We start from the raw sequence: 12,693 nt of genomic DNA on the forward strand, positions 1-12,693 counted from the left end.
AACGTGGTGTTTATATTCATGGTAATTGGCTATCATATTTTTAAAATCTTTTTCAAAAGTATTTTTTCTATTAAATCCTGTGCCAAACTTTAAGTTTGGTATTTTCTTGTTGATTTTTCAAAAAAAAAAAATTTCAAAAATTTATTTTGGTTTTCTAAAAAAATTCTAAGTTTGGTGTTCTTCCTTTGTGTTCTTGTGTTCTTGTGAGTCTTCAAGTTGTTCTTGAGTTTTTCTTGTGTCTTGATCTTAAAATTTTTAAGTTTGGTGTTCCTTGGTGTTTTCCCCCCAAAAATTTTCGAAAACAAGGAGCATTAGATCTAAAAATTTTAAATCTTGTGCTATCTTATTGTTTTTCTCTCTCTTCTTAAAATTTAAAAATATATTTTCTCTCTATTTTAAAGCATCTTTTTCGAAAATCAATTTTTAAAATTTAGATTTTTTTTAAAACTTCCTAACCACTTTCTCTCTCCTCAATTTTTCGAAAATCTTCACCCACTTTTATTTATTTTTATTTTATTTTCGAAATAAATAAATAAATAAATAAATAAAAATATTTTCTCTATTTTACATCATCTCCCTTTCTCCATCATGGACCTAAGCGGAAATGAACAGTCCAGGAGGACTCTGGGGTCATATTCTAACCCCTCTACTGCTTCATACGGGAGTAGTATCTGCATACCCTCCATTGGAGTCAGTAGCTTTGAGTTGAATCCTCAGCTCATTATCATGGTGCAGCAAAGTTGCCAGTATTCCGGTCTTCCACAGGAAGAACCTACAGAGTTTCTGGCACAGTTTCTACAGATTGCTGACACAGTACATGATAAAGAAATAGATCAGGATGTCTACAGACTATTACTATTTTCATTTGCTGTAAAAGATCAAGCTAAGAGGTGGTTGAATAACCAACCTAAGGCCAGCATAAAGACATGGAAACAGCTGACAGAAAAATTCCTGAATCAGTACTTTCCCCCAAAACGGATGACACAGCTAAGGCTGGACATCCAAGGCTTTAAACAAGGAGATAATGAATCTCTTTATGATGCCTGGGAAAGATACAGAGAGATGCTACGAAAATGCCCCTCTGAAATGTTTTCAGAGTGGGTTCAGTTAGACATCTTCTATTATGGGCTTGCAGAAGGAGCTCAGATGTCTCTTGATTACTCAGCTGGTGGATCTATCCACATGAGAAAGACAATTGAAGAGGCTCAAGAGCTCATTGATACAGTTGCCAGGAATCAGCATCTGTACCTAAGCAATGACATTTCCATGAAAGAAGAGGTTAAGACAGCAACTGCTGAACTCAGTCCTGTAAAACAAGCTGCTGAATTCAATCAGCAATTGGACTTTCTAACAAAGCAGTTAGCCGAATTCAAAGAAAGGTTACAAGAGACAAGGATGGCTAATATACATATGGACGAATAGTTTAAGCAAACAAAGCAGCAGCTGTCAAGGCAAATAGCAGAAGAATGCCAACAGTTCAACTAAGAAGTGGGAAAACATTAAATACCCCACCTCAAGGCAGCAAAAAGCTAAGAAATGAGCAAACCACCCAAAATTCACCTGAGGACATTAAGAGCCTAGGGAAAAGTAATTCTGGAACTAAAACGCCAGAAAATTGGTGGAAGGCTGGCGCTGAACGCCCAGACCATGCTCAGGACTGGCGTTCAACGCCAGAAATGGGCAAGGATCTGGTGTTGAATGCCCAAAATGGGCAAGATCTGGCGCTGAACGCCCAAAATGGGCATAGTTCTGGCGTTCAGACGCCAGGAGCAGACAAGGAGCTGGCGTCTAGTTTCACTCCAGCTTCTAACTCTGGCACTCAATCGCCAGTGAGGGATCAGACACACACAAATGCTGATAACAACCCCTCTAAAAAGGCTTCTTCAACCACTTCTGTAGGCAATAAACCTGCAGCAACTAAGGTTGAAGAATATAAAGCCAAGATACCTTATCCTCAAAAACTCCGGAAAGAGGAGCAGGATAAGCAATTTGCTCGCTTTGCAGATTATCTCAGGACTCTTGAAATAAAGATTCCATTTGCAGAAGCACTTGAGCAAATACCTTCTTATGCCAAGTTCATGAAAGAGATCTTGAGTCATAAGAAGGATTGGAGAGAAACAGAAAAAGTTCTCCTCACTGAAGAATGCAGTGCAGTCATTCTGAAAAGCTTTCCTGAAAAGCTTAAAGACCCTGGGAGTTTTCTGATACCATGCATGTTAGAAGGTAATTGCACCAAGACAGCTTTATGCGATCTTGGGGCAAGCATCAACCTAATACCTGCATCCACTATCAGAAAGCTCGGCTTAACTGAAGAAGTTAAACCAACCCGGATATGTCTCCAACTTGCTGATGCTTCCACTAAATACCCATCAGGCGTGATTGAAGACATGATTGTCAGAGTTGGGCCATTCGCCTTTCCCACTGACTTTGTTGTGCTGGAAATGGAGGAGCACAAGAGTGCTACTCTCATTCTAGGATGACCCTTCCTAGCAACTGGAAGATCCCTCATTGACGTCCAACAAGGGGAAATAACCCTGAGAGTCAATGATGATGAATTCAAGTTGAACGCTGTCAAAGCCATGCAGCATCCAGACACATCAAAAGACTGCATGAAAGTTGATCTTATTGACTCTTTGGTAGAAGAGATCAACATGGCTGAGAGTCTTGAATCAGAGTTGGAGAACATCTTTAAAGATGTTCAGCCTGATTTAGAGGATTCAGAGGACATGAAAGAGCCTCTGAAATTTCTTCTAAAAGAGGAAAAACCTCCTAAACCCGAGCTCAAGCCATTACCACCATCCTTGAAATATGCGTTTCTGGGAGAAGGTGGCACTTTTCCAGTGATCATAAGCTCTGCTTTAAATTCACAGGAAGAGGAGGCACTTATTCAAGTGCTAAGGACACACAAGACAGCTCTTGGGTGGTCCATAGGTGACCTTAAGGGCATAAGCCCAGCTAGATGCATGCACAAAATCTTATTGGAGGATAATGCCAAACCAGTGGTTCAACCACAGAGGCGGCTAAATCCAGCCATGAAAGAAGTAGTGCAGAAAGAGGTCACCAAACTACTAGAGGCTGGGATTATTTATCCTATTTCTGATAGCCCCTGGGTGAGCCCTGTCCAAGTCGTCCCAAAAAAGGGAGGCATGACAGTGATTCATAATGAAAAAAATGAACTGGTTCCTACAAGAAAACTTACAGGGTGGCGCATGTGTATTGACTATAGAAGGCTCAATACAGCCACCAGAAAGGATCATTTTCCTTTACCATTCATAGACCAGATGCTAGAAAGACTAGCAGGTCATGATTATTACTGTTTTTTGGATGGCTACTCAGGCTATAACCAGATTGCAGTAGATCCCCAGGATCAAGAGAAAACAGCATTCACATGTCCATCCGGAGTGTTTGCTTATAGAAGGATGCCATTTGGGCTATGTAATGCGCCTACAACCTTCCAGAGATGCATTCTCTCTATTTTCTCTGATATGGTGGAAAAATTTCTGGAAGTCTTCATGGATGACTTCTCAGTATATGGAGACTCATTCAGCTCCTGTCTTGATCACCTGAAACTTGTTCTGAAAAGATGCCAAGAGACCAACCTAGTTTTAAACTGGGAAAAGTGTCACTTCATGGTGACTGAAGGAATTGTTCTTGGGCATAAAATCTCAAACAAGGGAATAGAGGTGGATCAAGCAAAAATAGAGGTAATTGAAAAATTACCACCACCTGCCAATGTTAAGGCAATCACAAGCTTTCTGGGGCATGCAGGATTCTATAGGAGGTTTATAAAGGATTTTTCAAAAATCGCAAAATCTCTAAGCAATCTGCTAGCTGCTGACACGCCATTTGTGTTTGACACAGAGTGCCTGCAAGCGTTTGAAACGCTGAAAGCTAGGCTGGTCACAGCACCAGTCATTTCTGCACCAGACTGGACGTTACCATTTGAGCTAATGTGTGATGCCAGTGATCATGCCATTGGTGCAGTATTGGGACAGAGGCATGACAAGCTTCTGCATGTCATTTATTATGCCAGTCGCGTTCTAAATGATGCCCAGAAAAATTACACAACCACAGAAAAAGAATTACTTGCAGTGGTTTACGCCATTGACAAGTTCAGATCATACTTAGTAGGATCAAAAGTGATTGTGTATACTGACCATGCTGCTCTTAAATATCTACTCACAAAGCAGGATTCAAAACCTAGGCTCATCAGATGGGTATTGCTTTTGCAAGAGTTTGATATAGAAATAAGAGACAGAAAAGGGACAGAGAACCAAGTGGCTGATCATCTGTCCCGGATAGAGCCAGTGGAAGGGACGTCCCTCCCCTTTCTTGAGATCTCTGAGACGTTTCCTGATGAGCATTTATTTGCCATTCAGGAAGCACCATGGTTTGCCGATATTGCAAACTATAAGGCTGCAAGGTTCATACCCAAGGAGTACAACAGGATACAAAAGAAGAAATTAATTACTGATGCAAAGTATTACTTGTGGGATGAACGCTATCTCTTTAAGAGATGTGCAGACGGAATAATCCGTAGGTGTGTGCCTAGAGAAGAGGCACAGAGGATCCTATGGCATTGCCATGGATCTCAATATGGAGGCCATTTCGGAGGTGAGCGAACAGCCACCAAGGTCCTCCAATGTGGCTTCTATTGGCCCACACTCTATAAAGATTCCCGAGAGTTTGTACGTAACTGTGATAGTTGCCAAAGAGCTGGTAATCTGCCTCATGGTTACGCCATGCCTCAACAAGGAATCTTAGAAATTGAGTTGTTTGATGTATGGGGAATTGACTTCATGGGACCTTTCCCACCATCATACTCAAACACTTATATTCTGGTGGCAGTTGACTATGTATCAAAATGGGTTGAGGCTATTGCCACACCCACCAATGATACTAAAACAATGCTGAAGTTCCTCCAGAAACATATCTTTAGCAGGTTTGGTGTCCCTAGAGTACTAATCAGTGATGGGGGCACTCACTTCTGCAATAAACAGCTTTACTCTGCCATGGTTCGGTATGGGATTCGCCACAAGGTGGCTACTCCATATCATCCACAAACCAATGGGCAAGCTGAAGTCTCTAACAGAGAATTAAAGAGAATCCTGGAACGGACAGTAAATACCCGTAGAAAGGATTGGGCACGGAGCTTGGATGATGCTCTGTGGGCTTACAGGACAGCATTCAAGACCCCTATAGGGACCTCTCCATATCAACTCGTGTATGGTAAGGCATGTCACCTGCCCGTGGAACTGGAACATAAGGCCTACTGGGCAACCAGATTCCTAAACTTTGATGCCAAATTAGCAGGAGAAAAACGATTGCTCCAGCTAAATGAGCTAGAGGAATTCAGATTCACAGCTTTCGAAAATGCCAAGCTTTATAAAGAGAAATCAAAAAAGTGGCATGACAGAAAGCTATCATCTAGAATCTTTGAATCAGGACAGAAGGTTCTATTGTTTAACTCTAGACTCAGGCTATTCCCCGGGAAACTGAAATCCCGGTGGAGGGGACCATACGTGATTACAAGTGTATCACCATATGGTTATGTGGAGCTTCAAGATATTGATTCTGATAAGAAGTTCATTGTCAATGGACAGAGAATCAAGCACTATCTTAAAGGCAACATTGAGCAAGAATGCTCAAGGCTGAAGCTAGATTAAAAGCTCAGCAAGGTCCAGCTAAAGACAATAAAGAAGCGCTTACTGGGAGGCAACCCAGCCATGGGGCAACAATCCTCTAAGCGTTTTGCCCTATTTTTATTTTTATTTTTATTTGTTTATATAAAGTTCATTGACACTAAGGTGAGGAATCATTTACAGAAGACCTCGGCACACAAAACAGAGAAAAAGAGCTCACTGGCAAGAAAACGCCAGTAAAAGTGTATTTTGGGCGTTCAACGCCCAAAATGGGCATCCACTAGGCGTTGAACGCCAGTAATGGTAGCAATCTGGGCGTTCAACGCCAGAAATGGGCACCCACTGGGCGTTGAACGCCAGTAATGGCAGCAACTGGGCGTTGAACGCCCAGGAGAGCAGCATTTGGGCGCTGAACGCCCAAAACAGGCAGTGTTTGGGCGTTCAAACGCCAGGAAGACAGGGAGGAGCCAAATTCATTTTTTCCACACGTTTTTCCATTCTAATTTCAAATTTTATGTTTCAATGCATGATTTTACATAAACATGTCAAGAACCCTGATTTCTAAATTCCATAATTTCAAAAAACCCTACCACTAAAAATATCAAACGTATTTTAATCCATAAGCACCAGGCATCTTTGCAAATTCAATCCAACTCTTTTCAAAAAATTTTTTTAAAAATCTATCTTTTTTAACTCATCAATATCTTTTTCAAAACCTCCACTTTATCTTTTTCAAAAATTAAATCTATCTTTCTCAAAAATCTTTCATATCCTCTCAATTTTAAACTATATCTTCTCTTATCATATCTTCTATCTTATCTTTTCCAAATAAATCTTTTTATCATATCTTTATCTCTTTTTTTCGAAAAAAACCACCCCCCTTATAAATTTGAGTTCGGCCTCCCTCCTCTCCCATCAACAATTGCCCCTAGCTCTCCTTCTATCCCTCTCCTTTCTCTTCTTTTGCATGAGGACAAGCAAACCTCTAAGTTTGGTGTGTTTATCCGCAATCACTAAGATCATGGCCCCCAAAGGAAAACAACCCACTCCAAGAGGCAAGAAAGAGAGCGTTCCAAAACCACTTTGGAATCAAGGGAAGTTCTTATCTAAAGAACATTCGGACCATTATAACAAAATAATGGGTCTGAGATCAGTGATCCCGGAAGTTAGATTCAATCTGAAAGAAGATGAATACCCGGAGATCCAGGAGCAAATTCGAATCAGGAGCTGGGAAGTCCTAGCTAATCCTAAAACGAAAGTGGGAAGGAACATGGTCCAGGAGTTCTATGCTAATATGTGGCAAACTGACAAGCAGAAACTATCTGGGACTGCTCTCTATGACTATCAGACCGTGGTCAGAGGAAAGATTGTTCATACCCACCCTGACAGGATCAGGGAGATCTTAAAGCTACCTCAGCTGAAGGATGATCCAGACTCCTTCAACAGGAGGATGATGAGAGCAGACAAGGGCCTGGATAAAATTCTAGAGGACATATGTATCCCTGGAGCCAGGTGGACCACCAACACAAAGGGTGTCCCAAATCAACTCAAGAGAGAGGATCTCAAACCAGTCGCCAGAGGATGGCTAGACTTCATTGGGCATTCTCTGTTGCCTACTAGCAACCATTCTGAAGTCACAGTTAAAAGAGCAGTGATGATCCATTGCATCATGATGGGAAAGGAAGTGGAGGTTCATCAGCTGATTTCAGCTGAACTCTACAAAATTGCTAACAAAAATTCTAAAGAGGCCAGGTTGGCTTATCCAAGCGTGATTTCTCTGCTCTGCAAGGACGTTGGAGTAAGGATGGGAATAACTGAGTATATCTCAGTTGAGAAGCCAATCACCAAAGCATCAATGGAAAAACAACAAGTACAGGATGATCCCATCAAGAAGAGAGAACAGGAATTCCTCCCAGAGATCCCTCAATCTGAATACTGGGAGTATCTTGAGACGTCTGTTACCAAGATACGGGAAGTTATGGAGCAAATAATAAAAGAACAGAAGGAACACAGTCAAATGCTGACCTATATGTTTAAAGAACAAGAGGAGCAAGGGCGTGACTTAAGGGAATTGAAGCGCCAAAAGTCTTCTCTTGCAGGACCAAGCACCCCAAGGATCAGAGGAACCCCCGTTCCCCCAGAATAAAGGTTGTTAATTTCCAATTTCTGCCTTAACTCTGTGACAGTGTCCTTATAGAAGTTTACCTTAGGAGTCATATAGTAGTAATTAGTATCTATTTTGATTTATCTCCAATTAAGCTATAGTTTATTTTTCTCATCATCAGCAAACATGAATAAAGTAGTAGATCTTTTGAATAAGAGGCAATAAAATTTCGAGTTTTAATAAGAGAAATTCTAATTAGTTAAATGTGGTGGCAATGCTTTCTGTCTTCTGAATGAATGCTTGAACAGTGCATATGTCTTTTGAATTTGTTGTTTAAGACTGTTAAATATGTTGGCTCTTGAAAGAATGATGAACATGAGACATGTTATTGATAATCTGAAAAATCATAAAAATGATTCTTGAAGCAAGAAAAAGCAGCAAAGAACAAAGCTTGCAGAAAAAAAATAGAAAGAAAAAGAAAAAGCAAGCAGAAAAAGCCAAAAGCTCTTAAAACCAAGAGGCAATAGCAAAAAGCCAATAACCCTTAAAACGAAAAGGCAAGGGCAAATAAAAAGGATCCCAAGGCTTTGAGCATCAGTGGATAGGAGGGCCTAAAGGAATAAAATCCTGGTCTAAGCGGCTAAACCAAGCTGTCCCTAACCATGTGCTTGTGGCGTGAAGGTGTCAAGTGAAAACTTGAGACTGAGCGGTTAAAGTCAAGGTCCAAGGCAAAAAGAAGAGTGTGCTTAAGAACTCTGGACACCTCTAATTGGGGACTTTAGCAAAACTGAGTCACAATCTAAAAGGTTCACCCAATTATGTGTCTGTGGCATTTATGTATCCGGTGGTAATACTGGAAAACAAAGTGCTTAGGGCCATGGCCAAGACTTATAAAATAGCTGTGTTCAAGAATCATCACACTGAAATAGGAGAATCAATAACACTATCTGAATTCTAAGTTCCTATAGATGCCAATCACTCTGAGCTTCAATGGATAAAGTGAGATGCCAAAATTGTTCAAAAGCAAAAAGCTACTAGTCCCGCTCATCTAATTGAAATCTGAGCTTCACTCAAAAACTCTGAGATATTATTGCTTCTCAACCTATTAGTCTTCTATTTTATTTGTCTAGTTGCTTGAGGACAAGCAACAGTTTAAGTTTGGTGTTGTGATGAGCGGATATTTTATACGCTTTTTGGGGTTAATTTCATATAGTTTTGAGTATGTTCTAGTTAGTTTTTAGTCTATTTTCATTAGTTTTTAGGAAAAATTCATATTTCTAGACTTTACTATGAGTTGTGTGTTTTTCTGTAATTTCAGGTATTTTTCTGGCTGAAATTGAAGGAGCTGAGCAAAAATCTGATTCAGGCTGAAAAAGGACTGCTGATGCTGTTGGATTCTGACCTCCCTGCACTCAAAGTGGATTTTCTGGAGCTATAGAACTCAAAATTGCATGCTTCCAATTGAGTTGGAAATTAGACATCCAGGGCTTTCCAGAAATATATAATAGTCCATATTTTGCACAAGGATAGATGACGTAAACTGGCGTTCAACGCCAGTTCTCTGCCCAATTCTGGCGTCCAGTGCCAGAAAAGGATCAAAAGCTAGAGTTGAACGCCCAAACTGGCACAAGAACTGGCGTTCAACTCCACAAATGGCCTCTGCACGTGAATTGCTTAAATCTCAGCCCCAGCACACACCAAGTGAGCCCCAGAAGTGGATCTCTGCATCATCCATCATAGTTTACTCATTTTTTGTAAACCTAGGCTACTAGTTTAGTATTTAAACAACTTTTAGAGACTTATTTTGCATCTCATGACATTTTAGATCTGAACTTTGTACTCTTTGACGACATGAGTCTCTAAACTCCATTGTTGGGGGTGAGGAGCTCTGCTGTGTCTCGATGAATTAATGCAAGTATTCCTGTTTTCTATTCAAACACGCTTGTTCCTATCTAAGATGTTCATTCGTGCTTAACTGTGATGAAGGTGATGATCTGTGACACTCATCACCAATCTCAACCCATGAACGTGTGCCTGACAACCACCTCCGTTCTATATCAGATTGAATGAGTATCTCTTAGATCTCTTAATCAGAATCTTCGTGGTATAAGCTAGAATTGATGGCGGCATTCATGAGAATCCGGAAAGTCTAAACCTTGTCTATGGTATTCCGAGTAGGATTCAAGGATTGAATGACTGTGATGAGCTTCAAACTCCTGAAGGCTGGGCGTTAGTGACAAACGCAAAGGAATCAAGGGATTCTATTCCAACCGGATCGAGAACCAACCCGTGATTAGCCGTGCTGTGACAGAGCGCGTGAGCGTAGTTTTCACTGGAAGGATGGAAGGTAGCCATTGACAACGGTGATCCACCAACACACAGCTTGCCATAGGAGGACGTGCGTGCATGAATAAGAAGACAGAGGAAAGCAGAGATTCAGAAGACAAAGCATCTCCAAAACTCCAACATATTCTCCATTACTGCATAACAAGTAACCTTTAATCCATGCTCTCTTGTTTATTTGCAATTCAACTGATAAACATAATTGACTTCCTGACTAAGATTTACAAGATAACCATAGATTGCTTCAAACCAACAATTTCCGTGGGATTCGACCCTTACTCACGTGAGGTATTACTTGGAAGACCCAGTGCACTTGCTGGTCAGTGGTACGAGTTGTGAAAAGTGTGATTCACAATTCGTGCACCAGTTATCCTCATTCAATTGAAGGATTAATTTTCCTCTGTCCACATCAATTACAGCTCTTGCTGTGGCTAGGAAAGGTCTTCCTAGGATGATGGATTCATCCTCTTCCTTTCCAGTATCTAAGACTATGAAATCAGCAGGGATGTAAAGGCCTTCAACCTTTACTAACACGTCCTCTACTTGTCCATAAGCCTGTTTTCTTGAATTATTTGCCATCTCTAATGAGATTTTAGCAGCTTGTACCCCATAGATTCCCAGTTTCTCTATTACAGAGAGGGGCATGAGGTTTATCCCTGAACCAAGGTCACACAGAGCCTTAAAGATCATGGTGCCTATGGTACAAGGTATTATGAACTTTCCAGGATCCTGTCTCTTCTGAGGCAATGTCAGTTGATCCAGATCACTTAGTTCATTAGTGAACAAGGGAGATTCATCTTCCCAAGTCTCAATACCAAACAATTTGGCATTCAGCTTCATGATTGCACCAAGAAACTTGGCAGTTTGCTCTTCAGTAACATCCTCATTCTCTTCAGAAGAGGAATACTCATCAGAGCTCATGAAGGGCATAAGGAGGTTCAATGGAATCTCCATGGTCTCTAGATGAGGCTCAGAGTCCTTTGGTTCCTCAGAGGGGAACTCCTTATTGACCACTGGACGTCCCAGGAGGTCTTCCTCCTTGGGATTTACGTCCTCCTCTCCTTCTTTGGGTTCGGCCATGGTGCTTATGTCAATGGCCTTGCACTCTCCTTTTGGGTTCTCTTCTGTATTGCTTGGGAGAGTACTAGGAGGAATTTCAGTGATCCTCTTACTCAGCTGGCCCACTTGTGCTTCCAGATTTCTAATGAAAGACCTTGTTTCATTCATGAAACTTACATTGGCCTTAGATAGATCAGAGACTAAGTTTGCTAAATTAGAAGTATTTTGTTCAGAGTTCTCTGTCTGTTGCTGAGTGGATGATGGAAAAGGTTTATTATTGTTAAACCTGTTTCTTCCACCATTATTAAAGCCTTGTTGAGGCTTTTGATCCTTCCATGAGAAATTTGAAGGATTTCTCCATGATGAGTTATAGGTGTTTCCGTAAGGTTCACCTAAGTAATTCACCTCTGCTATTGCAGGGTTCTCAGGATTATAAGCTTCTTCTGCATAAGGAGCTTCTTGAGTACTGTTGGATGCAGCTTGCATTCCATTCAGACTCTGAGAAATCATATTGACTTGCTGAGTCAATATTTTGTTCTGAGCCAATATGGCATTCAGAGTATCAACTTCAAGAACTCCCTTCTTCATAGGCGTCCCATTACTCACAGGATTCCTCTCAGAGGTGTACATGAACTGGTTATTAGCAACCATGTCAATGGGTTCTTGAGCTTCTGCAGGCGTTTTCTTTAGGTGAATGGATCCACCTGCAGAGGTATCCAATGACATCTTAGATAACTCAGACAGACCATCATAGAATATATCCAGGATGGTCCATTCTTAAAGCATGTCAGAAGGACACTTTTTGGTCAACTGTTTGTATCTTTCCCAAGCTTCATAGAGGGATTCACCTTCTTTCTGTTTGAAGGTCTGAACATCCACTCTAAGCTTGCTCAGCTTTTGAGGAGGAAAGAACTTGGCTAAGAAAGCCGTGACCAGCTTATCCCAAGAGTTCAGGCTGTCTCTGGGTTGAGAGTCCAACCAGATTCTAGCTCTGTCTCTTACAGCAAAAGGGAAAAGCATGAGCCTGTAGACTTCAGGATCTACTCCATTAGTCTTAACAGTATCACATATCTGCAAGAATTCAGTTAAGAACTGAAAAGGATCTTTAGATAGAAGTCCATGAAACTTGCAGTTCTGCTACATCAGAGAAACTAATTGAGGTTTCAGCTCAAAGTTGTTTGCTCCAATGGCAGGAATGGAGATGCTTCTTCCATGTAAATTGGAATTAGGTGCAGTAAAGTCACCAAGCATCCTCCTTGTATTATTATTATTTTCGGCTGCCATCTCCTCTTCCTGTTCGAAAATTTCTGAAAGGTTATCTCTGGATTGTTGTAATTTAGCTTCTCTTAATTTTCTTTTCAGAGTCCTTTCAGGTTCTGGATCTGCTTCAACAAGAATATTCTTGTCCTTGCTCCTGCTCATATGACAAAGAAGAGGGCACAGAAAAAATAATAATAATAATAATATGGATCCTTTATACCACAGTATAGGGATCCCTTTGTGAGTGGAAGAAAAGAGGGAGACAAAGAATATGATGTAAAGAAA

At 40.9% G+C, this 12,693-nt stretch overlaps 1 non-coding gene across 1 annotated transcript; it reads left to right on the plus strand.

Annotated features, from left to right (window-relative positions):
• The first annotated feature begins 11,928 nt into the window (after positions 1 to 11,928).
• Positions 11,929 to 12,036, plus strand: LOC148565362 (small nucleolar RNA R71). Its single transcript, XR_015884443.1, has one exon. It is a non-coding gene; the product is annotated as a small nucleolar RNA R71 (small nucleolar RNA).
• Positions 12,037 to 12,693: the final 657 nt, after the last annotated feature.

This window comes from Arachis ipaensis, chromosome B5, assembly GCF_059453495.1.
Source record: "Arachis ipaensis isolate K30076 ecotype BB chromosome B5, ASM5945349v1, whole genome shotgun sequence".
Taxonomy (NCBI): domain Eukaryota; kingdom Viridiplantae; phylum Streptophyta; class Magnoliopsida; order Fabales; family Fabaceae; genus Arachis; species Arachis ipaensis.